The 27674-nt window shown below is 41.6% G+C and overlaps 1 protein-coding gene and 1 pseudogene across 2 annotated transcripts in view; both read left to right on the forward strand.

Annotated features, from left to right (window-relative positions):
• ASTN1 (astrotactin 1) overlaps positions 1–27674 on the forward strand; it is a 329878-nt gene that overhangs the window by 72972 nt on the left and 229232 nt on the right. The gene's annotated exons all lie outside the window — the stretch shown is intronic.
• Positions 10621–17048, forward strand: LOC309606716 (casein kinase I pseudogene; annotated as a pseudogene). The gene is made up of 2 exons: positions 10621–10753; positions 15798–17048. The product of its transcript is annotated as a casein kinase I pseudogene (transcript).

Here is a 27674-nt window from a genome sequence, read left to right on the forward strand (position 1 = left end):
CAACTGAGTCTTACAGAATTTACTAAGGGATCATTTAAAAGGTACAAAAAGGAATAGCGCAGTATGCAGAGGCTATTAACAGCAAAGTGTTGTGACCAGCCTTAGGCCTGAAGGGGAAGAGAAGGAGGCAGTTACTAGAACCCAGAGATGGTGAGGGCTGTTGGGACAGAGCTGTGACCTCCACTGAGGGACATGGCCAGCCCAAGGCTGGCCCCTGGGGAATCTCACCCTTCTTCATTCCTCTGCTCTCACACAGGTCAGCCTCCCTGGGCACAGAGCAAGATGAAGAAAAGTGGGTGGTGTATCAGAGCAGCAAATGGAATATTTCTATTGGGTTTCCATGCAGATCTCTTGCCATCTCTTCTTTAGTGTTGCAACTTTATTCTGAGCACAATTTAAAAACTTTTTACCCTTTCTTAATTTTGCTTTTATACTATCATATGTACTTACTTATTCATTGAATTTTCAAAATGGAGTCTATTTTATGGGTAGGTCAGGCCTGCCAGCCTTAATCTGAGCTATAAGACCCCACCAGATCTTCTCAATATGTAATGCACTCAGGAATAGCCAGCTTCTAATGTTGATTCAGACTCAGGAGGCCTGGGGAGGGACCTGAGAGTCTTCATTTCTAACACGTTCCCAAGTGATATCCATGCAGCTGGTCCATGGACCACATTTTGAGGAGCAAGGCACTGCATGATTTGAAAATGGCCTTCAGATAAACTACCAGCTACCTCAAATTGGTTAGGTGAGGTAGTGAAAGGGTCCACCTTTCCACTGATGGCCTGCCATCTGCTACTTCATTATTTCTTGGCTTTGCCACCGGTTCCCAGAATTCACGTGGACCATGTACTTCTCCAAGTCTCAAAACGTCTGCCTTCTGTATGGGATTTAATGCTGCTCCTTTTCCTGGATTTGTGAGGGAATGATGACAGCAAATTACTATGATTATCTTCTGCGAATGGTGTCTTATAAGACCTGTTATCTGCCTCACTGTTGCTGTCATTTGAACACCATTCAGCTTGATGCTTACCTGAGCCAAATAAGCTGATGGTGTTTTGGTGACTGGATCAGTGAGTTGCAGAAAATGAGGACTCTATAATCTTGGGGTAAGCTTCCCTTTAACAGGGTAAGGTATCACAGACTAAAATTTTGGTGTATCTTAACATATCTTCCAAAACAAGTGACCAGTTTATCAGAGGCTGAAGCTGTACACAGAGTGAGGAAAGTATAGGAAAAGGGTGAGGGACTTGTTCCTCTGAATTTTATTTCAAACAGTAAGCTGATAGATCAGTAAGTGGAACTCTGAAAGCCAGACCTAGGGAAGTTACAAGATGGGATAGAGAGGAGGTTCACTCTGGGATAACGTGAATGCCATGGAGCCTCGTGTCTGTGGACTGAGGTAGCAGTGAGGCCAGTGGAACTAAAAATATGGCAAGTGAAGGTGGAAAAGAGGAATACAAAGGATGAATCTCTGTCATAATCAGTTGGGAAAAGCAACAACATTTAAGAAAATAGCTATTTTAATGTAAACAATATAAATTACTGTTCATTGAGTGCTTTCAGTATGGCCAGTTCTCGACATACTTCTTTCAGATCATCCTGCCAACTCTGAAGAGTAGCATAATTAAAAGCCCAGACTCTAAACTGCTTGGGTTTAAATCTGGTGTGAACCAATTCCTAGAAATCTGGCATTTTGAAGCTTTTAACCTCCCTGTGCTGCATGTTTTTTACACGGTGAAATGGACATGAAAATAGTAACAATCTTGTAGGGTTGTCTCCAGGAGTAGAGGACTTGATAAGTGAAAATTATTCAGAACAGTGCTGGCATAGACTAATCTCTCAATTGGTGCTAACAATAATTATTTTCATCTCAATGAGTTTGGTTTCTTGCTTAAATGTGCGTTCTTTCCATGAAGCCAAGTTGTCTCTTCCAGTTTATAGTGGGATGACCACGTTAGTTATGGTGGAGAGGAAGTCTTTTTTTTTTTTTTTTCTTTTTTAACATCTTTATTGGAGTATAATTGCTTTACAATGGTGTGTTAGTTTATGATTTATAACAAAGTAAATCAATTATACGTATACATATATCCCCCTATCTCCTCCCTCTTGCGTCTCCCTTCCACCCTCCCTATCCCACCCCTCCGTCACAAAGCACTGAGCTGATCTCCCTGTGCTATGCGGCTGTTTCCCACTGGCTATCTATTTTACACTTGGTAGTATATATAAGTCCATGCCACTCTCTCACTTTGTCCCAGCTAACCCTTCCCCCTCCCCGTGTGCTCAAGTCCATTCTCTATGTCTGCATCTTTATTCTTGTCCTGCCCCTCGGTTCTTCAGAACCATTTTTTTTTTTTTTTAGATTCCATATATATGTGCTAACATATAGTATTTGTTTTTCTCTTTCTGACTTACTTCACTCTGTATGACAGACTCTAGGTCCATCCACCTCACTACAAACAACTCAAGTTCGTTTCTTTTTATGGCTGAGTAATATTCCATTGTATATATGTGCCACATCTTCTTTATCCATTCATCTGTCGATGGACACTTAGGTTGCTTCCATGTCCTGGCTATTGTAAATAGAGCTGCAATGAACATTGTGGTACATGACTCTTTTTGAATTATGGCTTTCTCAGGGTATATGCCCAGTAGTGGGATTGCTGGGTCGTATGGTAGTTCTATTTTTAGTTTTTAAAGGAACCTCCATACTGTTCTCCATAGTGGCTGTATCAATTTACATTCCCACCAACAGTGCAGGAGGGTTCCCTATTCTCCACACCCCCTCCAGCATTTATTGTTTGTAGATTTTTTGATGATGGCCATTCTGACCGGTGTGAGGTGATACCTCATTGTAGTTTTGATTTGCATTTCTCTAATGATTAGTGATGTTCAGCATCCTTTCATGTGTTTGTTGGCAATCTGTATATCTTCTTTGGAGAAATGTCTATTTAGGTCTTCGGACCATTTTTGGATTGGGCTGTTTGTTTTTTTGATATTGAGCTGTATGAACTGCTTGTATATTTTGGAGATTAATCCTTTGTCAGTTGCCTCGTTTGCAAACGTTTTCTCCTAACCTGAGGGGTGTCTTTTTGTCTTGTTTATGGTTTCCTTCGCTGTGCAAAAGCTTTTTAGTTTCATTAGGTCGCATTTGTTTATTTTTGTTTTTATTTCCATTTCTCTAGGAGGTGGGTCAAAAAGGATCTTGTTGTGATTTATGTCACAAAGTGTTCTGCCGATGTTTTCCTCTAAGAGTTTTATAGTGTCTGGCCTTACATTTACGTCTTTAATCCATTTTGAGTTTATTTTTGTGTATGGTGTTAGGGAGTGTTCTAATGTCATTCTTTTACATGTAGGGGTCCAGTTTTCCCAGCACCACTTATTGAAGAGGCTGTCTTTTCTCCATTGTATATTCTTGCCTCCTTTATCAAAAAGAAGGTGACCATATGTGCTTGGGTTTATCTCTGGGCTTTCTATCATGTTCCATTGATCTATAATTCTGTTTTTGTGCCAGTACCATACTGTCATGATTACTGTAACTTTGTAGTATAGTCTGAAGTCCAGGAGCCTGATTCCTCCACCTGCGTTTTTCTTTCTCAAGATTGCTTTGGCTATTCGGGGTCTTTTGTGTTTCCATAAAAATTGTGAAATTTTTTGTTCTAGTTCTGTGAAAAATGCCTTTGGTAGTTTGATAGGGATTGCACTGAATCTGTAGATTGCTTTGGGTAGTATAGTCATTTTCAGAATGTTGATTCTTCCAGTCCAAGAACATGTTATGTCTCTCCATCTGTTTGTATCATCTTTAATTTTTTCATCAGTGTCTTATAGTTTTCTGCATACAGGTCTTTTGTCTCCTTAGGTAGGTTTATTCCTAGGTATTTTCTTCTTTTTGTTGCAATTGTAAATGGGAGTGTTTCCTTAATTTCTCTTTCAGATGTTTCATCATTAGTGTATAGGAATGCAAGAGATTTCTGTGCATTAATTTTGTATCCTGCTACTTTACCAAATTCATTGATTAGCTATAGTAGTTTTCTGGTAGCATCCTTAGGATTCTCTATGTATAGTATCATGTCATCTGCAAACAGTGACAGCTTTACTTCTTCTTATCCAATTTGGATTCCTTTTATTTCTTTTTCCTCTCTGATTTCTGTGGCTAAAACTTCCAAAACTATGTTGAAAAATAGTGGTGAGAGTGGACAACCTTGTATTGTTCCTGATCTTAGAGGAAATGGTTTCAGTTTTTCACCATTGAGAATGATGTTGGCTGTGGGTTTGTTCATATATGGCCTTTATTATGTTGAGGTAAGTTCCCTGTATGCCTACTTTCTGGAGGTTTTTTTTTTTATCATAAATGGGTGTTGAATTTTGTCTAAAGCTTTTTCTGCATCTATTGAGATAATCATATGGTTTTTCTCCTTCAATTGGTTAATATGGTTTATCACATTGATTGATTTGAGTATATTGAAGAATCCTTGAATTCCTGGGATAAACCCCACTTGATCATGGTGTATGATCCTTTTAATGTGCTGTTGGATTCTGTTTGGTAGTAGTTTGGTGAGGATTTTTGCATCTATGTTCGTCAGTGATAGTGGCCTGTAGTTTTCTTTTTTTGTGACATCTTTGTCTGGTTTTGGTATCGGGGTGATAGTGGCCTCGTAGAATGAGTTTGGGAGTGTTTCTCCCTCTGCTATATTTTGGAAGAGTTTGGGAAGGATAGGTGTTAGCTCTTCTCTAAATGTTTGATAGAATTTGCCTGTGAAGCCATCTGGTCCTGGGCTTCTGTTTGTTGGAAGATCTTTTCTTTTTTTTTTGGAAGATTTTTAATCACAGTCTCAATTTCAGTGCTTGTGATTGGTCTTTATATTTTCTATTTCTTCCTGGTTCAGTCTTGGAAGGTTGTGCTTTTCTAAGAATTTGTCCATTTTTTCCAGGTTGTGCATTTTATTGGCATATAGTTGCTTGTAGTAATCTCTCATGATCCTTTGTATTTCTGCAGTGTCTGTTGTGACTTCTCCTTTTTCATTTCTAATTATATTGATTTGAGTCTTCTCCCTTTTTTTGTTGATGAGTCTGGGTAATGGTTTATCAATTTTTTTTTATCTTCTCAAAGAACCAGCTTTTAGTTTTATTGATCTTTGCTATTGTTTTCTTCATTTCTTTTTTCATTTATTTCTGATCTGATCTTATGATTCCTTTCCTTCTGCTAACTTTGCGGCTTTTTTGTTCTTCTTTAATTGCTTTAGGTGTAAGGTTAGGTTGTTTATTTGAGATGTTTCTTGTTTCTTGAGGTAGGATTGTATTGCTATAAACTTCCCTCTTAGAACTGCTTTTGCTGCATCCCATAGGTTTTGGGTTGTCGTGTACTCATGGTCATTTATTTGTAGGTATTTTTTGATTTCCTCTTTGATTTCTTCACTATCTCTTGGTTATTTAGTAGTGTATTGTTTAGTCTCCATGTGTTTGTAGTTTTTACAGATTTTTTCCTGTAATTGATATCTAGTCTCATAGCATTGCTGTCAGAAAAGATACTTGATACAATTTCAATTTTCTTAAATTTACCAAGGCTTGATTTGTGACCCAAGTTATGATCTATCCTGGAGAATGTTCCATGAGCACTTGAGAAGAAAGTGTATTCTGTTGTTTTTGGATGGAATGTCCTATAAATATCAATTAAGTCCATCTTGTTTAATGTATCATTTAAAGCTTGTGTGTCCTTATTTATTTTCATTTTGGATGATCTGTCCATTGGTGAAAGTGGGGTGTTAAAGTCCCCTACTATGATTGTGTTACTGTCGATTTCCCCTTTTATGGCTGTTAGCACTTGCGTTATGTATTGAGGTGCTCCTATGTTGGGTGCATAAATATTTACAGTTGTTCTATCTTCTTCTTGGATTGATCCCTTGATCATTATGTAGTGTCCATCTTTGTCTCTTGGAATACTCTTTGTTTTAAAGTCTATTTTGTCTGATATCAGATTTGCTACTCCAGCTTTCTTTTGATTTGCGTTTACATGGAGTATCTTTATCCATCCCCTCGCTTTCAGTCTGTATGTGTCCCTAGGTCTGAAGTGGGTCTCTTGTAGACAGCATATATACCGGTCTTGTTTTTGTATCCATTCCGTGAGCCTGTGTCTTTTGGTTAGAGCATTTAATCCATTTACATTTAAGGTAATTATCGATATGTATGTTCCTATTACCATTTTCTTAATTGTTTTGGGTTTGTTATTGTAGGTCTTTTCCTTCCCTTGTGTTTCCTGCCTAGAGAAGTTCCTTTAGCATTTGTTGTAAAGCTGGTTTGGTGGTGCTAAATTCTCCTAGCTTTTGCTTGTCTGTAAAGGTTTTAATTTCTCCGTGAAATCGGAATGAGATCGTTGCTGGGGAGAGTCATCTTGGTTGTAGGTTTTTCCCTTTCATCACTTTAAATATGTCCTGCCACTCCCTTGTGGCTTGCAGAGTTTCTGCTGAAAGATCAGCTGTTAAACTTATGGGGATTCCCTTGTATGTTATTTGTTGTTTTTCCCTTGCTGCCTTTAATATTTTTTCTTTGTATTTAATTTTTGATAGTTTGATTAACATGTATCTTGGCATTTGTCTCCATGGATTTATTCTGTATGGGACTCTCTGTGCGTCCTGGATTTGATTATTTCCTTTCCCATATTAAGGATATTTTCAACTATAATCTCTTCAAATATCTTCTCATTCCCTTTCTTTTTCTTTTCTCCTTCTGGGACCCCTATAATTCAAATGTTGGTGCGTTTAATGTTGTCTCAGAGGTCTCTAAGACTGTCCTCAATTCTTTTCATTTTTTTAAAAATTCTGCTCTGCAGTAGTTATTTCCACTATTTTATCTTCCACGTCACTTATCCGTTCTTCTGCCTCAGTTATTCTGCTATTGATTCCTTCTAGAGAATTTTTAATTTCATTTATTGTGTCGTTCATCATTGTTTGTTTGCTCTTTAGTTCTTCTAGGTCCTTGTTAAACATTTCTTGTACTTTTTCCATTCTATTTTCAAGATTTTGGATCATCTTTACTATCATTATTCTGAATTCTTTTTCAGGTAGACTGCCTATTTCCTCTTCATTTGTTTGGTCTGGTGGGTTTTTATCTTGCTCCTTCATCTGCTGTGTGTTTCTCTGTCTTCTCATTTTGCTTAACTTACTGTGTTTGCGGTCTCCTTTTTGCAGGCTGCAGGTTCGTAGTTCCCATTCTTTATGGTGTCTGCCCCCAGTGGCTAAGGTTGGTTCAGTCGGTTGTGTAGGCTTCCCAGTGGAGGCGACTGGATCTTGTCTTTCTGGTGGGCAGGACCACGTCCAGTATTGTGTTTTGGGGTGTCTGTGATCTTATTATGATTTTAGGCAGCCTCTCTGCTAATGGGTGGGGTTGTGTCCTATCTTGCTAGTTGTTTGGCATAGGGTGTCCAGCACTGTAGCTTGCTGGTCGTAGAGTGGAGCTGGGTCTTAGCGTTGAGATGGTGATCTCTGGGAGAGCTTTCGCCGTTTGATATTACATGGAGCCGGGAGGTCTTTGGTGGACCAATGTCCTGCACTTGGCTCTCCCACCTCAGAGGCACAGGCCTGCAACCCGGCTGGAGCACCAAGACCCTGTCAGCCACACAGCTTAGAACAAAAGTGAGAAAAAAAAGAAAGAAAGAGAGAATAAAATAAAATAAAATAAAGTTATTAAAATAAAAAATTTTTAAAAATTATTAAAAATAAAAAAAATTAAAAAGTAATAAAAAAAGAAAAAAAGAGCAACCAAACCAAAGAACAAACCCACCAATGAGAACAAGCGCTAAAAACTATACTAAAAAAGAAACAAAAAAACAAATTTAAAAAAACTGACAGACAGAACCCTAGGACAAATGGTAAAAGCAAAGCTATACAGAGAAAATCACAGAACGAAGCATACACATACACACTCAGAAAAAGAGAAAAAGGAAAAAAAATATATATAGCTATATATATATTAAAAAAAGAGAGCAACAAAATCAATAAACGAATCTACCAATGATTATAAACTCTAAATACTAAACTAAGATAAACATAAAACCAGAAAAAAATTGGATGCAGAAATCAACCCCAAGTTTACAGTTGCTCCCAAAGTCCACCACCTCAATTTTGGGATGATTTGTTGTCTGTTCAGGTATTCCACAGATGTAGGGTACATCAAGTTGATTGTGGAGATTTAAACCGCTGCTCCTGAGGTTGCACAGAGAGATTTCCCTTTCTCTTCTTTGTTCACACAGCTCCTGGGGTTCAGCTTTGGATTTAGCCCCGCCTCTGCATGTAGGTTGCCTGAGGGCGTCTGTTCCCTGCCCAGACAGGACGGGGTTAAAGTAGCAGTTGACTGGGGGGGCTCTGGCTCACTCAGGCGGGGGGGGGGGGAGGGAGGGGTACAGAGTGCAGGGCGAGCCTGCGGCGGCAGAGGCAGGCATGACATTGCACCAGCCTGAGGCATGCCGTGTATTCTCCCTGGGGAAGTTGTCCCTGGATCACGGGACCCTGGCAGTGGAGGGCTGCACAGGTTCCTGGTGGGGGAGGTGTGGATAGTGACCTGTGCTCACACACAGGCTTCTTGGTGGCTGCAGCAGCAGCCTTAGCGTTTCATGCCCGTCTCTGGTGTCTGCGCTGATAGCCACGGCTCGCGCCCACCTCGAGCTCATTTAGGCGGTGCTCTGAATCCCCTCTCCTTGTGCACTCCAAAACAATGGTCTCTTGCCTCTTAGGCAGCTCCAGACCTTTTCCCGGACTCCCTCCCGGCTAGCTGTGGTGCACTAGCCCCCTTCAGGCTGTGTTCACGCAGCCAACCCCAGTCCTCTCCCTGGGATCTGACCTCGGAATCCCGAGCCTCAGCTCCCAGCCCCCGCCCACCCTGGCAGGTGAGCAGACAAGCCTCTCGGGCTGGTGAGTGCTGGTCGGCACCGATCCTCTGTGCGGGACTCTCTCCAGTTTGCCCTCTGCACCCCTGTTGCTGTGCTCTCCTCCGTGGCTCCGAACCTTCCCCCCCCCACCCATCCTCCCATCTCTGCCAGTGAAGGTGCTTCCTAGAGTGTGGAAGCTTTTCCTCCTTCACAGCTCCCTCCCAGATGTGCAGGTCCCGTCCCTATTCTTTTGTCTCTGTTTTTTCTTTTTTCTTTTGCCCTACCCAGGCACGTGGGGAGTTTCTTGCCTTTGAGAAGTCTGAGGTCTTCTGCCAGCATTCAGTAGGTGTTCTGTAGGAGTTATTCCACATGTAGATGTATTTCTGATGTATTTGTGGGGAGGAAGGTGATCTCCACATTTTACTCCTCTGCCATCTTGAAGGTCTCCCCGAGAGGGAGTGTTAACAGTGTCAAAATACCCACTGGATATTTTCCCTTTATGTTTACAGCATAATAAGCGTCTATCTATAAAGGAATATGGGGAAAATGATTTGAGCCTGTAAAACATAGTGATCATGATTGTTTAGTGATTCTGGGAAGCTAAGGCAAAGGAAATCCATGCTTGCAATGGTATATCAAGGCTCTCAGTTTGTGGCACAGTTCTTTTAGGGAATGAAAAGGAACTAAACCCTCTTATGGAACCATTTAGCCCTTGAATCAGGAAGGTATTTCAGGTGAGTTCTGTGAGACTCAAAAGGTAATTATTGCCAAGTATCCAGTGTTACATCAAGTATTGGCTAAGTCCCATACAAGCATATTATTTAATCCTCTCTCACTCCTTCTTGGTAGCTAAATATTGTCACATAATCCCCCATCAGTGAGGAAATGATGGGCCTGGAATTCCTAAGTGACTCCCTGATCAAGGGCAAACAGCAAGTTGGAGAGGGAACCATCACTTGTCTCCATAGCCAGTGGGCCTCCATTCTGCCTCTTAACTCTGTGAGCCAGGCTAAGTAGTCAAAGAACAATGCCCATTTGGGAAACAAGAAACTCATTTCAAAATGACACCTGACAAAAGGTAGTGGTGATCAAGAAGGGATAAAGATAAGGCCCAGGGGAGTGCTATTTCACAGCTGGAAAGCTGGGGAAGACGTGGGCATTGCCTCATCTAAATCTTTTCATTGTACAGATGAAGAGGGAAGGGCCTAGACCTCAAGGTCATGTGCAGTTAGCGTCAGCATGGAGACAAGAGCCCCTTCCTGGACTAACATTCATTCCACTCTATCTCTCTCCCCATAAAGTGCAGTTGCTTTTGCTGGGAATGAGAGGCTGTCAGTATAAGCGTCTGTGGCATCCTTTTAGTAGGAAATAGTTAAATCGAGAAAAATCAAACTTTTTAATTATCAAAATCCTTTATTGATGCTGAGACACTGGTGAACATACATGGAGAATATTCATAGATATTATATATTACTAAAGCTCCCTCTTATTGACTTCTGTGTCACAACAGAAACACGCAGAGCCCAATAAAACATGACTTTGTCTTAATAGCATTATGAATAAATTATTAAGAACTTTTTTTCTTCTGCAATAATTTTACTAGTTTGTTTTTTTTAAATAAAATCAAACCTTCTATAGGACTGTAATTAAAAGTAAAAGAATATGCAGCAGTTTTTAGCCATAATCCTCAGGAGATTAATAAAGAACTGTCAAAACTCAGACTAAAGAATATCCTCTGTTTGCTGAGGGCCTCCTTGAGAATGGCTTTCAAGGGGGCCATAACCTCTGTGATTGCTTACGCATCTCACCAACTGTGGCTGAAGTCTGTGCTGGAGAACTTGCCCAGAATGGCTGCTGCACCATGCTTGTTGGATGCCAATGGATGTTGCCAAGGTGAAGGAGTGGGTCTTCTTTTTTCTGCATTATTCTCATCTAGCACAAGCCTGGCCCATAGCAGGGCCTCTTCAAATGCTTATTGGATCAGTTACTGTACTACAGGCCATACCATTTAATTACAAAGCCAGGTACCACGGTTTGGATTTCCTACTGAGTCGGCCTGGGGATCTGCTCAGAGCTAGTATACACAGTGAATAACTGTGATGAGAGATGGAGGACCTAGTTTAATGAGCAAGGGCTCCTGTCTCAGCCAGACCTATATTTTAGTGATGGCGACACTGTCTTAACGCAAGTTACTTTGTCACTTTGACCCTCATTTCTTGAAAAATGATAATACCCACTTTTCAGGGGCTGGTGAGAGGACTGTGTGATAAACATGTAAAATGACCTAACTCAGAGCCTGGGAGCTTGTTCTTAGTATTCACCTATGCTTGCCACCAGGTGGAAGCCCTGGAGGAGAGTCACCTGACCAGGAGCCAGCTATTAAGTCTGATTTATCTATTGCTTTACTACTTTTGCATACCCATTGAGTACCTACTGCTCCATCTCTGTAGCTCAGTGTATCCTCTTCTCTGTTCTCATGTTAGATCAGTTTTAATTGAGTCTCTGTGGCTGCTCTCTCTGGTGTGGGTTCAGTCAACTCTCCCAGTGCCCAGTCCGGCCAACCCTGCCAGAGAGCATGCAGAGGGCAAATGTCCATCCTGTGATTTTGTATGCAAGGGCAGGGCTACTGTAGGTCACTTTTAGCCTGGCAAATTTCACTCCAATTGTTTTTCTTATTTCTTCATTTAGTCCCCAAATATATCTCCACATCATCCATTTGTTTTTGTGTCTCATTATGAGCTAGGGGGTCACTCTCAAACCTTCTCTGTTGGGAGGTGAGAACATGTGTGATCTGTGCAAGACCGACACCAATCTGCATTGTTCAAGGCTCCCTGCATTGGTGGTCACTTAGCACTTAAACAGTGCTTCTCTCTGCAGATATAAGCTGGTTCTTTTAACACCTTCGAGGACAGGTAGGAGTTTTTATCATCCTTTTGCAGTGTGGAGAAGCTGAGGTAGGGAGAGTCAGATGTTTATTCTGGGTCATAGCATCAGCCGTGATGGTCAGAGAATAGGTTGCAGGGGAGGCCTGCTCCTAGTTGGAGCTCGGATACCTCAAAGCAATACAGCCGGTTTACGGTTTCTCTGAAGTCTTCTGGGGTGGCACCATTGGTTTCTTCCTCTTTGGTTGTTGGCCAGTTCTGTAGTGCTAGGAGTGATTCTTTCTTGAGTCTAAAGGAAGTTAGACACATTGAACGTGGATACCTAAACTTTTGAGGCCTGCCTTTTGGAAGGTATCCACACCTTGGATACCATCACTTCTGAAAGAATATTGGGCTTGATTGAGAAAGTGTTTTGACCCAGTGATGACAATTATTAAAAATTTATACCTTCACTACCCCTGCTGTTTAAGACTGTTTTTCAGGCAAAAGGGTGGTTGTGTTTTTTCTTGCACTTGGAATACTCCCTGGTATTAGGATAGACTTAAAGCAGAGTTGAAAAGAACCCTTTGGTTCTTTTCTCTAGGGAATGCAGACATTTTGTCAAAGGGCTATTGACCTCTATTGAAACTGTGCTATATGAAAACAGCCTGAGGAGTCAGTGGTCCTAAATTTGAATCTCTCTTCCCTTATTTAGTAGCAGCATAACTTGCATAGGCTTCATCCTCTCTCAGAGTCTGTTTCCTTCTCTGTAAAATGAGGCCAATAGTACCTGCCTTTGAAAGCTATTGTGAAGATTATATAAATGCCTAACACTGTATTGGCTCACAATAAGTACTTAAAAGTTTATTCCTTCCTCCATTTATTAAATCTCGAGGACAGACCTCTGTGTTCCCTCAATAGACCTTACAGATGGAGCACAAAGGACAAATGCCCAATTAGTCCATGTCCCCAAATGATGGATGTTCCCTGAATTTATCTGATTTCTACTTAGTGGGACACATCTCACACAACACAGACTGCCAGCAATCAACTTGAAATGACAGACGTGAACACATTACCCTAATAGGTCCATTTTTAGTATATGAAAACTGAGACCCAATCATGCCTTGGGGCAAAAAGAAGTGAGTGCCTTTGTTCCTGCATAAGACTGTGACATTTATACATTTGTGTTCCTCATTTGCAGGCTGATGACCAATTTCATAAGCAATGATGAGGGAAAAACAGGGCAAGGGAGGGAAGGCTGCCTGTGGGTGCAGTCATTCTTTATCTTACTGATGGCACATCACTTCTACTAATGTGTCACTCTCGCCCTATCATGTTTTTATAGGAAAATGTTTAGGGCTTCAGATTTTTTAAATGACATATACATAAACTCATATTAACTTACAAATCATAAGCATATAGGTCAATGCATTTAAACAAAGATAGCAACCCTGTATAACCAGGACCCTGATCAAGAAAGAAAACAGTTAGCACCCTCCCCAAATCCTCCTTGTGCCCTTTCCAGTCACCACCCCTCCCCCAGGGGAAGCATTAACTGGATTTGTAACACCATAGATTAATATGATCACTTTAAAATTTTATATAACAGAATCATACAGTGCAAACTTTTCCCGTAGGTGGCTTCTTTTACTCTACAATATGTTTTTGTAAAAATTTGTTCGTGTTACTGAGAGTAGCTGTAGTTTACCCACTATCACTGCAAAGTGGTATTCCATTGTGTGATTATATCACAATGTGTTTATCCATCCTATTTTTGATGGCTATTTGAGTAGCTTCCAGTTTGGGGCTATTTTGAATAGGGCTGCTATGAACTGTGCATGTCTTTTTATTTTTTTTTAATTAATTAATTAATTTATTTTTGGCTGTGTTGGGTCTTCGTTTCTGCACGAGGGCTTTCTCTAGTTGTGGCAAGCGGGGGCCACTCTTCATCGCGGTGCGCGGGCCTCTCACTATCACGGCCTCTCTTGTTGCGGAGCACAGGCTCCAGACGCGCAGGCTCAGTAGTTGCAGCCCACGGGCCCAGCCGCTCCGCGGCATGTGGGATCTTCCCAGACCAGGGCTCGAACCCGTGTCCCCTGCATTAGCAGGCAGATTCTCAACCACTGCGCCACCAGGGAAGCCCTGTGCATGTCTTCTGACTCATATATAAATGCATTTTAGGCAGATATATACCGATGAGTGGAATTTCCGGTGTATAGTGGATGCAAGTGCCTTGCTTTCATAGCTACTGTCAAATAGTTCTCCAAAGCTGGGTCTTTGGTTTTTAAAAGACAAAGTCATATTAGTGGTAACAAGACCAACCTTGCATCAGTAATCATCTTATACTTAGAAATGGAATCATCTTGCTAAAGCTGTAGTTTATGTGCTACTCACAAATGGAATTTAAATACCCAGTTCTATCACATAGTTAGTTGTCCTTACCTAGGAGTAATAATGGTTTTCTCTCACCCTGGACTCCTGAAGGCAAAACATTTTCCATGCAGGTACCAACCTTTCTCCGGGTATGAAAGCTTCAGCTTGTTCATTTTTATGGTACAATAAAAGCCCACTTTAAAAAATTGGCCAGCAGGGGATTAGGGTATCAGTAGAAAACTTCTATGTGTATGCAGTTGCTAAGTTATCTTTATCCTGCTTGTTCTGTTCTGGAAGTGTATTACTAGGAGCTGTCACTTGTCTTAAATGTTTTAATGAATAATACTTAGTTGCCTAAGGCTTTTTTTTTAGCAAAGTACATAGATATTTTTTAAATGCAGAGGGAGATGGAAAATAATAGATGTTCTGCCTTAACAAAAGCATCACCAAATGCCAGCTAACTGACCTCATTTCCCTGTTTCCAGCACAGTGAAATTTCATTATCATCATCATCTTTATTAACTAATTTTTATTATCGGTCTGTAAAACACTAAAGGGTTTATAGTAGAGTGAAGTGAAATGGAACATGTGTTGAAATTGGAATTAGGTACCTGGGAACAAGTCTGTCTGCCATTTACTAGTTCTGTATCTTTGGGACAATCACTTAACTTCTTCTACCTCAGCTTCCACAATTTTAAAAAGGAAGGGTTAGATTCCAAGACATGTAAGAATCTTTCCAGCTTTAGAAATCCTGTGATTTGAATTTGAATCAATTTGAGTATGTTGATCGAAATGCATACAACCAAATTTTTTCTTGTAATTAAATATATTATCATTATTTTTACTTTCATAGCTTAAGAAGATAGATGCCCATGCTTTTCTGAGTTCAATGACTTTCACATGGACTTTCTTAAATAAATAAGATGAGAATGCTTGTCCTAAGTGAATTAAGGACAACAGTAAGAATCCTCCTATTTCCCAGTGATAGGTTCCTTGAAATTGCTCTTTCTTTAGTAAAGAGGGAAGTGGAGCAGAGGAGGGGGAAATCCATTGGCAATAATATTGGCAAAACATTGAACTGTCCCAAGCTCAAATATCTTCTTAGTTTTTATTTTTAATATTAGTATTTATTTATTTAGAAAAATATTCATTAAGCACCAGCTATTTGTCAGGGACTTAAGATCTAGAAATAGGTTAACAGAAACTCACACAGTCAATGAAAGCCTGCACAGTCAATGAAAGTCTCTTGTGTCTAAAAATACAACAGATCTGATATTTTATATGATTTTCCCTTTTAAAATAACAAAATAATGGCATATACTATATGTTCATTGTGGAAAATTTCAGACCTGATTTTTTTTTTGAACAGCCTGTACACATCATAAAATATAAGCTAGGACTTTAAAGGAAGATTATATGTTGATTTATTCTTTTCTACCTGCCTGTTTTTCCCTGGAATATAATTATATTGAAAGGCTGGTAAGAATGATGTTTATGGAGAAAAAGAGTACATAAAAATCAGCTTTGGAGTTTTTTAACATAATACTTTGTGTTTAATTTTTAATCATGGAGGCATAAGAGATTATATCCAGTGTGTTGAGAATTGATATTGCTTAATGGAAACGTTTTCTTCCCTACTATCATATGTATTATTCATAGAAAAAAGGGGTCTTTTATGAAAGGGCAGCTGGTCCTTTAAGAGAGGAACTTCCTCAGAGTAGCTGCTAACAGTGGTTTTGATTTGCTGCCCAACATTCACTTACAGGCTCACTTAACATTAATAGAAGGTGATCTCGGTTCACTTTATGACCTCTTGGAACCTAAATCACAGGCAGGGTCATTTAAGAGATCTGGGGAGAGTAGACGGCCAGTTAGCAACTTTGGGGAGCTCCGGCTAGAAAAGAATCGCTATACAAATGAATACTTAACTATATCAAGTTGGAGCCCATCAAGTCCCAGGCGCCGCAGCTGCACCTGGAGTGCAGCTTCTAAGAGCAGCTCAGCGCCGCAGAAGGCGTCCGCCAGGTCTACTACTTCGGCCCGTGAGGGAAGCACTACAACGCCGTGGTGCTGGAGCTGCTCAGGTCTGGCCTGGAGGACCTGTTCCACTCCTGCAACCACACGTTCACGCTCAAAATGGTGCTCATGATCGCAATCCAGATGGTCAGGTGCATGAAGTACCGTGCATACCAAGGGCCTCATCTACCGGGACGTGAAGCCGGAGAACTTGCTGGCTGGGCTGCCGGGCACGCCATCCACATCATCGACTGACTCCGGCCTAGCCAAGGAGTCCATCAACCCCGAGACCAAGAAGCACGTCCCGTACTGCGAGCACGACGTGCTGCATGAGCATCAACACTCACCTGGGCAAGGACCAGAGCCGTTGTGATGACCTGGAGGTGCTGGGCTACGTGCTTCTGTGCTTCCTGTGCGACAGCCTGTGCGGGCAGAGACTCAAGGCCTGCACGCTCAAGGAGCGCTACCAGAAGATCCGGGACACCAAGCGGGCCACGCCCATGGAGAGCCTCCCGGAGAGGTTCCCGGACCAGAAGATCCGGGACACCAAGCGGGCCACGCCCATGGAGAGCCTCCCCGAGAGGTTCCCGGACCAGAAGATCCGGGACACCAAGCGGGCCACGCCCATCGAGAGCCTCCCCGAGAGGTTCCCGGACCAGAAGATCCGGGACACCAAGCGGGCCACGCCCATCGAGAGCCTCCCCGAGAGGTTACACGTGTGCTACGGCCGGCGCCTGGACTTCTTCGGGAAGCTGAACTCTGACTCCCTGCACAAGTTCTTCACTACCTCTGACCGCAGCCGCTTTGTGTTTGGTTACCAGTACGACCAGGCCGGGAAGCCCCGGCCCACGCCTGTGGCACGGTCCACACCAACCTGCCCTCGCAGCCTCAGGCTCCGGACAAAGCCTTGCTACACAGCAAAAACCAGGCACTGAACTCCATCCACGGGGAGCTGAATGCCGATGACACCAACGCTGGTCACTTCAGTGTCCCCATCACAGTCCCCGCAGACGTGGAGGTGGCTGACGACACCAAGTGCTGCTGTTTCCTTCAGAGGAGAAAGAGAAAATCGCTGGGGCCACGCAAGTGACCCTGGAGCGGTGGCCCCTTAATCCTCCCGCTGCAGCCCCTCGGGGCCAGCTTGTCCATGGCCACGTGGCCGCAGCCGGACGCAGACTGCCGGGCCAACAGAGCTGCCCTCCCCACGTGGGGTCACTTCCTTCACATGAGACTTTGGACGAGATTCCTTACACCTGTGTCTAGTCCGCCCTTCCAAGAGCATTAGCTGTTTAAAACAAGGAGAAAAGAAAACTCCAGCGGCCGCTCTGCCTTGCGCCTCCGCCAGTGTCCGTTGAGTAAGTAGTGCAGCCGCCGGCCCCGTTAGTGCCGTAAAGTGCAGCTTCTCTCCCTCCATCCGGAGGCCGTTTTCTCCAGGGGTCGCTGTGGGATGTTGCTGCCAGAGGTGAGCCCGCCCTGGGCCTCCCCAGGCCAAAGGGGAAGGCTGGGTGAGGGCGGCCCCCAGCCGAAATGCCGCTCCAAAGCCTGGGCCGGCAGGTGTGGCCGGCGGGGAGTTCCTGCGCACCTACTCCAGGAGCTGCCCCAGGACCCAGACCTCTGGGCGGCCACCACTGGGCCCCTTGGGCGGTGCCAGGTGCGTCTGGTTTTCTTGTGTTGGCTCGGTACTGCCGGCCGAGCAGTGGGAGATAAGCGCCTTAAAGCCAGTCCCAGACCCACAGTGGGCCCGGTCCAGGCGGTCAGCGTGGTCTCCTGGAGGCCAGAGTGCTGCGCGGTCAGAGCAACTGGGGGCGTTCCCCGTGACGTGTGCATCTAGGTCTTGCCTTACAAAGTGTACAGAAATGGCACTTCATTTCTCTGATGCTTCCTGGAAGCCACAGAATTTAGGGGCTTTTTTAAAAAAATAAAGGAAAATGAAACCAAAATAATATTAATAATAATAATAATGATTATCATGCAGGCTTTGCTAAGTGCCAGGCACTGTATTATTTCATCTTTATGACAAATCTTTGATAGAGGTATCATTACTATAGCCAGTTTTAGGTGAGGAAATTGAGGCTTAGATTTATTAAATGAGTTGTGTAGAGACACACAGCTGATAGATGATGAGATTAGGATATAAACCATGTTCTAACCCCAAAGACTGTGTTCATGGGAGCTGCAGTTGTTACAGGTGAACCTATGTGGAGACATTTCCGTATGAAATAAGATGGAGGTGTTTGGCAGCTGGGGAAGAAAAAAATAGTAATGGGACTTTTCTTTGAAAATATCACAGCATTTTCCCAGTGGTGGTGATGATTGGAGAACTGATACTGATGAGCAAAAATGATAGGAGTTTTGTCAAGACTGGGGACGAATGAGGAAACTGTTAAGATCTCTGCGTGAGTTGTTCTAAACTGGGTTTACTTTTAGAAGTTAGCTATATTGGACTTGAGGTGCTTAAGCAGGCTTTGGGTATCTGGGATTTGTGCATCTGAATGACATCCAAGTTTTCTCTCAAAGCTAGTGTTCAAAGAGAGTGTGTCATAGACATGCAAAAATTACTGCTGTGGTCTTGTTAGTGGGTTGATCTGCAAGGAGCAGCAAGAGTAAAAAAACTCATTGAGCTTTGTTCTTATTTCACAAGATCATTTTGGCTATCAGAATCCTTGTGATTCCACATGAATTTTAGGATTTTTTTCCTATTTCTGCAAAATATGCCATTGGAATTTTTAATAGGCATTGGATTGAATCTGTAGATCACTTTAGATAGTATGGACATTTTAACAATATTAAGTCTTTCAATCCATGCACAGGGATGTGTTTCCATTTAGACTTCAAAACATAATATGAAGCTGTGCTGATCAAAACAGTATGATATTGGCACAATGGCAGACATATAGACCAATGGAACAGAATAGAGAGTCTAGAACTAGATCCAGGCACACAGTCAAATTATCTTTAACAAGATTGCCAAGACTACACAGTAGGGAAAGAATAATTTCCTTAATAAATGGTGTTGGGAAACCTGGATATCCATGTACAGAAGAATGAAGTTGGACCCTTATGTTAAAAATCAACTCAGAATGGATTAAATACTTAAGCATAAGACCTGAAACTATAAAACTTCCTGAAGAAAACAGAGGGAAAATCTTCATAAGATTGGTGTTGGCAATCATTTCTTGGATATGACATCAAAAACACAGGCAACAAAAGCAAAAATGGACAAGTGGGACTACATCAAACTGAAGAGCTTCTTTTTTTTTTTTTTTAATTATTTATTTATTTTTGGCTATGTCAGGTCTTAGTTGCAGCACACGGGATCTTTTGTTGTGGTGCATGGGCTCTTTGTTACAGTACGCAGGCTTCTCTCTAGTTGTGGCGCATGGGCTTCTCTCTAGTTGAGGTGTGTGGGCTCAGTAGTTGCGGCACGCAGGCTTATTTGCCCTGCAGCATGTGGGATCTTAGTTCCCCGACCAGGGATCAAACCCACGTCCCCTGCCTTGGAAGGTGGATTCTTAACCACTGCACCACCAGGGAAGTCCCTCAAACTGAAAAGCTTCTGTACAGCAAAGAAAACAATCAACAGAGTGAAAAGGCAACCTATGGAATGGGAAAAAATATTTGCAAACCATATTATTATAAGAGGTTAATATCCAATATATTAAGGAACTCCAATGATAAAACCAAATAACTTCATTTAAAAATGTGCTAAGAACTTGAATAGACATTTCTCCAAGACACACAAATGGTCAACAAGTTTATGAAAGATGCTCAACATAATCATCAGAGAAGTGCAAATCATGAGCTATCACTTCACATCTGTTAAGATAGCTATCATAAAAAAAAAAAAAAACCCAGAAAATAGTGAGCATTGGTAATGCTGTGGAGAAATTCAAACTTCTGTACACTGTGGGAATGTAAAATGGTACAGCCACTGTGGAAAACGTTACGAAGTTTCCTCAAAAAATTAAAAGTAGAACTACTATATAAAATAATCCAGCAATCCCACTTCTGGGTATTTATCTAAAATAATTGAAAACAGGATCTTGAAGAGATATTTGCATTTCCATGTTCATTGCAGCATTATTAACAATAGCCAAGATATGGGACAATCTAAATGTCCATTGATGAATAAATGAAAATAATCCATCACTGAAGGACAAATAGTGCATAGTTCCACTTACATGAGGAATCCAAAGTAGTAAAACTCAGAGAAACAGAAAGTAGAATGGTGGATGCCAGGGACCAGAGGGAGGAAGAAATGGGAAGTTGCTTTTCCATGGGTACAGAGTTTCAGTAATACAAGATGAAAAAATTTTAGAGCTCTGTTGTGCAACAGTGTGTGTATAGTTAACAGTACTGTACTGTACACTTAAAAATTTGTTAAGAAGGTAGATTTCATGTGAATTGTGCCCCCCCAAAAGCAAACATTGAGAATGGAAATACATATTGAGAATGTGAGAAGAATAAAAAGAGAAGGCAGTGGGCTTGAGATTATGGGCATTTGAATTGGCAAAGTCCAGGGCAGGGATCTAGAGGAAGAAGGGCAGTTGGATTTTACTCAGAAGAAAATCATGTGCTCAGGCAGCCTCTCTTCATTTAAAACCACCGGTGTGCATTTATAGTGCATTATATTCATTTGAGAGGCAGGATATACAGTGGCTAAGAACATGCAGTTTGGTGTCAGACTGACCTGGGTTTGAGTCTTGGCTCCTCTGATTATGAATTGATAATTTTCTTAACTTCTCTCAGCCTTGCTGTTCTCATCTGTATAGCAGAGAACAATATCTATTTCAATTGAGAAGATTAAGTGAGGTAATTTGTGTAGTGATCTCAACTGAAAATTGAGATTTTTTTTTAGCAAGGAGGCAGCATTAGTACCTAAGGCTGGAGCCTGAAAGTTTGTGAGATTTCAGGCAAGGATATTTCTACAAGGCAGGCTCTCTTGGGAGCTGATGACAGTATCAGTATTTGTATGCAGATCTGTACCCAAAACATAAACCCCAGAATATAAACCTTCAATGAAATTCAGAGACCTAACAGTCCTATATACAAACACACAGCTGAAAAGTCAGCTTTCACATACACTTAAGAAAAAAATTGAACTTTAAAAAATAAAACTGTTAGTCGTTAATCTATGGGAAAAGTTGAAATCTCTCCTTTTCTTTGTTGATGTTTCTTCATTTTTTGATGAAATTTCCCCACGCTGTCATCTTTCAATCATCTAGGTCCCATTCAGAAGCAGGGAGAGCTCTGGCAGAGCCAGTGTTGCGGGTGTGTGCAGGGTCTTCTTTTGCTTGTTTTTCATTGTTGCTTCCTGGGCTTGCTCTTCCGAAAAGGGCAAATGGGACATCTCAGAGTATTAACTTACCAGACAGGGGTTATTAAATGATATGAATGTGGTTGCCATAGGATTTTGCAATTCTTCTAAGTTGGTAATAACTGTTTTAAAGGAATAGGTAAGAGAGGATTTCCTTCTTAAGTCATCAGGTGGTGTCCTGCCTGTGCCAGGAATGGTCTAAGGCACTGTTCTTCTGGTAACTCTAAGTTGATGTCATATACGGTATTCTGACACTGAGTGTTAAAATAAGTGCCCTTTAGACTTCAGCAAAATACTTGGCAAGGTCTTCCACATGAGCTTTCCAGACCTGATGGAAGGAGAAGGAAGAATGCTGGTCCTAGTAAGTAGATTCATATGTGGCTGTAATTTGATAGTGGATTCTAATCATATTTTTTATTCAGTCATTCATTCAGTGGCAACAGATACTTAGTCAGAGCTTTACCATGTGTCAGACCCTTTTCTAGGTACTGAGAATATACTAGTGACCAAAGGAGACAAAGCTCCTGCCATCATGGAACTTATATTCTAGTGCCGCAGGGTTCTTTCCTCAGTCCTGTCTTGTTCAACATTTCTATAATTGATTTCTGTAACATTCAAAGACATGTTTATCCTATGAAGCCACAGTAATAAAGATAGTGCACTACTGTGGCATAAGGCTGGACATATAAAAATGGAATGGAATTAAGAGTACAGAAATAAACCCTTATATTTATAGGCAATTCATTTTTGACAAGGGTGCCAAGACAATTCAATGGGGAAAATGGTGCTGGTACAACTGCAAAACTGTGTATCCATGCAAAAGAATGATGTTGAACCCTTACCTCACACCATATGCAAAAAATAACTCAAAGTGGATATAATATATAAATGTAAGAGCTAAGACTATAAAACCCTTAGAAGAAAACATAGGTGTAAGTCTTTGTGATCTTAGATTAGGCAATGCATCTTAACTGTGGCACTGAAAGCACAAGCAACAAAGGAAAAAATTAGATAAATTGGACTTCATCAAAATTTGAAACTTTTGTGTTTCAAAGAACGACATCAGGAAATTGAAAATACAACCCACAGAGTAAGAGTAAATATTTGCAAATCATTATCTGATAAAGTATCCAAAATACTTTAAAAAATCATGTATCTAAAATATATAAAGAACTCCTGCAACTCAACAATAAAAAGACTAATGATCCAACTAAAAATTGGGCTAAGATTTGAATAGACATTCTCCAAAGATATCCAAATGGTCAAAAAACCCATGAAAAGATGCTCAACAGCATTAGTCTTTAGGGAGCTACAAATAAAAACCACAGTGAAATACCACTTCATAGCCACTAGGATAGCTATAATCAAAAACAAACAGTAATAAGTGTTGACAAGGATGTGGAGAAATCAGAACCCTCATACACTGCTGGTGGGAATGTAAAATTGTTCAGCTGATGTGGAAAATGATTTGGCATTTCTTCAAAAAAGCTAAACATAGAGTTACCATATGACCCAGCCATTCCACTTTTAGGTATATACTCAAGAGAATTGAAAACATCTGTCCACAAAAAAACTTACACATGAATGTTCATAGCAGCATTATTTATAGCATTCAAAAATGGAAACAATCCAAGTGTATGTTAACTGAAGAATGAATAAACAAAATGTTCTGTATCCATACAATATACTAGTATTTGGCCATAGAAATAAAGTACTGATAAATGCTACAACATGGATGCATCTTAAAAAACATTATTCTAAGTGAAGGAAACCAGACACAAAAGACCATATATTATATGAATCCATTTATATGAGATGTCCATAACAGGCAACTCCATAGAGACAGAAATTCGTGGTTGCCAGAGGATGGAGGGAGGAGGGATGGGGACTGCTAATGGGAATAGGGTTTCTTTTTAGCCTGATGAAAATTTTCTGGAATTAGGTAGTAGTGATGGTTGTATAACTTTGCAAATATTAAAAATCACTGATTGTACAATATAAAAGGGTGGATTTTATGGCATGTGAATTATATCAATAAAAATGCTTATCATAATTATAAGTTACATGAAACTAGCAAGGGGAATATTTGCATTGGACGGCAAAAATGGCAAAGTCTATACTCAGAAGAATCTTGACAGATTGGAAAGATGGGCTGAATCTGAAAAGGTAAAATTTAGTAGGAATAAACATAGAGTCTTAAAACTGCATTCAAGAAAAACAACTAATAACAGCCCTATAAAATAATTCCAGGCTTTAGTTCACGGAGAGCCTGTTGTGAGTCAGCAGAATGTCACATCCTAAAAGGTTAATGTAATGTTTGCAGCATTAACAGAAGTATAGTTACTCCAATGGGAGATTAACATCATTTTTTTTTTGAGCTGGTCAAATGACACCCAGACTTTTAACGTCAGTTCTGGTCGTTGTGATTCAGGAAATATCTAGTTCAGTGGGTGAATCTAGCCCAAATACATATTATATTTGGCTTTCACGAAGTCTGTGTTCTCATTTGAGGGCATTTTGGTAAGATGGGCCTCTTCCTTTACCACCAGCCCTATCACTGCTTCATTACCACAAGCAGGGCCAGACTCATGCATGTATTTTACCCACATGCTCCTTATTAACATTTGAATTTCGCCCCCCTCTCCACCCACTCTTGAAAACAAAGGCATGTAAAAAGGATGGTAAAGGCATCCCAAGACATGTTGAAAGGATAAGGAACAATTGAATGAACTATTATGCTTCATCAGAAAAAGATCTGGGAACCATGGGAGCAGACTTCAAATATCTGAAGGTCTTTCATGTAGATGTGGGAAAAGACTAATGAATACAAGGGATTGATGGGTTGAGGCTTCAGAGAAGGAGATGTTTTGACTCAAAGTAGAGAGCATTTCAACTGAGCTCCCCGTGGATGGGTGGTCTTTATTCAGAGGTGGAGGGTTGGTTGAGCTTTGTTGGCACAAGCTGGATGACCATTTAAATGGATATAGGATCTAGATGACTTTTGTAATCTCTTCTAGTTTTAAGATTTCATCATGATGCTAATTATCTGTCAAGCCACCCTGCTGGTTTATCTATTAGACATTCTACCAAGGGACTCATGGATCTTTGTCCTTTAGGAAGCTCACAGTCTAAAAAGAATTATAAGAATACCAACACCATGTGTTGTGTTGTGTTGTATTATATTGTATTGAGTTGTGTTGTTTGTATTGCGATGATGTTGGTGGTGATTGAGGAGTGTTTGTGTGTGTGTGGTGTGTTTCGCAAGTGTGTACATTTATGCTCATGTGAGCAGGGCTAAACTAATACGTGGGCCACTAGTGCTTTTGGTGTCAGAAGTGAAGAGGATGCCCTATTTTTATTAAACAAAATAAGAGCTTCACTCAGCCACTGACTGATAACACCCTGGGAAAGGTGACTGTTTTCAGTGACTTCTATTTCTATTTCAGTGTCTGATTGCAAGCTCTTTGCTAAGGGTCAGTTTTTTTTTTTGTTTTTTTTTTAAATTTATTTATTTATTTTACTTATTTATTTTTGGCTGCATTGGGTCTTCGTTGCTGTGCGCAGGCTTTCTCTAGTTGAGGTGAGCGGGGGCTACTCTTCGTTGTGGTGCGCAGGCTTTTCGTTGTGGTGGCTTCTCTTGTTGCGGAGCATGGGCTCTAGGGCACGCAGGCTTCAGTAGTTGTGGCACGTGGGCTCAGTAGTTGTGGCTCGTGGGCTCTAGAGCGCAGGCTCAGTAGTTGTGGCGCACGGGCTTAGTTGCTCCGCGGCATGTGAGATCTTCCTGGACCAGGGCTTGAACCCGTGTCCCCTGCATTGGCAGGCGGATTCTTAACCACTGCGCCACCAGGGAAGCCCTAAGGGTCAGTTTTGATGGAGTTTGTAGGGTTGTGGAAGAACCTCAGCCAGTACTGGGGAGAGTGTGATATGCAGGTGGAGAGCCGGGCTTGGGCTGGGTGGTGCAGGGAGGGCGAGCGAGAATAAAGATACAGCTCTTTCTGCATGTGTCTCTGTGTGAGTTATGAGTGTGTGTGAGAGAGGGTGGTGTGGGTAAGTACATGTATCCTGTGGGGTATCAGGTAAGGCTTCTACCGTTCTGTGAACTGGACTCTGGAAATTGAGGAGGACTTGTATTCATTGATCTTATTTGCCTCAAACATTTTCAGCGTATAGAGTCCCTCCGGTGCCTCTTTCTCTGAACCTGTCTCTCTCCTTCCAGACATAGCTGTGGAACAAAGATTGATTAATATATTAACTAAATGATACAAATGGCTTTAACTGCCCTCCATAGGAGCTTTTGTTATTGGAAGGGTCAAATCTGGTCCCATTCAGAAACAATCCAGAAACTCTCATGGAGCCATCAAGGACCCCCGGGTGGTGTGAGCTTCCCCACTGAGCAGGAAGACTCTTTTTTTTTTGAATTTTATTTTATTTTATTTTTTTATACAGCAGGTTCTTACTAGTCATCAGTTTTATACACATCAGTGTATACATGTCAATCCCAATCGCCCAATTCATCACATACACTGCCCCTCCCCCCACAACGCGGCTTTCCCCCCTTGGTGTCCATACGTTTGTTCTCTACATCTGTGTCTCTGTTTCTGAGCAGGAAGACTCTTGACATCAAACAAAGTACAGAGATCTGGGAGCTCCATGCCTCCGCATTGATGAGATTAGGCAGGGGCTCCTGGGTCACCTCCTCTGCTTTTGAGAAGGACTGGCTGTGCTGGTTACGTAAACCAAGAAAAATCACCATCCTCTCTTCCTGGCTCACTGCCCATTGTCCCTCCCATAGACGGGAGGGGTGTGTGGTAGGGGGAGAGAGAAGAGACAACAGGCAGTAATTTGGCCATTTCTGACTCTGGGCCAGACAAAGCAGTTCATATCCAACAAGTATTGCTGGTTTCTAAACCTTAATGGAAGAATTTTGATGTTTTGATTACCCTGTTTTGTTGAGGAAGGAAGGAAGGAGGAAGAGAAGGAAGAAGGCGGGAGGGAAGAAATACTCCACATGTGCTTGTATATAGTTACATGAGCTTGGAGAATGGTGTGCAAAGATATATTCTGAACTTTAATATTGGTCACTTCTGGGAGTGGGATTGCAAGGCAGACGGGCAGAAGTTTCACTTCAAAAGCTTCTCAGTTGTTTGACGTCTTAGAATGAGCATGCTACATTTTAAACGAGAAATGTTTAAAATAATTTTTAAAATAGGTAATATCAACAGAGTATAGGATTTTTCAGAAAAATTAAAGTAGCACCTCTTGGTTTGTTGTTAACTCCAAAACACATGTATTTTTCCCTTGTGAGTGTCCTGCCTGCCTTTTTGATTTTACTGATGGTGACACTAGCTACATTCAGTGAAGTGTCTAATCAGGCATGTGGCGAATGTCACAGCTGTTCCAACTTCTCTATGTCTTTGGCTTATCGGCCTGATTCCCAAGCTCAAGAAAACTGCCTCTGTTTTGCCCCTTATGAGATGGGGAACACCAAAAAGCTTGGCTGGACACTTAGGAGTGAATATTATTCAACTCTGGCAATGGAACTTTGTCTTGGCTTCTCGGTGGTGGCAGAAGCAGAGGCAGGCCGGCTTCTCCATGGGTAGCAGTAGGAAGCCTTCCATTCTCTTTAGGTGCTTAGCAGATTTCCAGTTCAATTCTGTCACATCTGAGGGGTTCAGATATATTTTCAAAACCCAAGCCTTTAGGCTTGTACTAAACTGAAACTCTGAGGCACATGAGGTTGGTTCCTCATCACTATGACTGGAGTTGAAGATTGAAAAGATGAGGTGAGAATAATACCTTACAGGTGTATAACTTCTTTAATCAAAGCTCTTTGCAAACAGCTCAGCAAACCCCAGGACTGAGAGCCCAGCTCGGCCAGTGCTGAAATGCAGCCGTGCCCTGAACAAAGCCACCTCCAGGGTCAGCAAGGCACCCTCAGAGAGACCTTAACTCCCAACTTCTCTTGGAGAGGTGAAAATGAAGACTGTATCTACCAGCAGCGGCAGGGGCACTTTTTTGCAGCAAAATGTAATTACCAGAGTAGGAGCTGGCCTCGAGGGTGGGGATTAACACTCCCCCGCTCCCACCAGCACCTTGGGCTCTCTGAACAGCTTCAGCAAGATTTGGGGTTTTATGCTTCCATCCGAAAGCTGGCTCTGTTTGAAACACGGTTGAGGACTGCAGACCACAGAGACATTGATTCATTGCAACGAGGGGAAAGGATTTAGCAGTATTTCTTGTAAGC

The sequence above is a fragment of the Balaenoptera borealis genome, assembly GCF_965194805.1.
Source record: "Balaenoptera borealis genome assembly, chromosome: 1".
In the NCBI taxonomy this organism is placed as follows: Eukaryota; Metazoa; Chordata; class Mammalia; order Artiodactyla; family Balaenopteridae; genus Balaenoptera; species Balaenoptera borealis.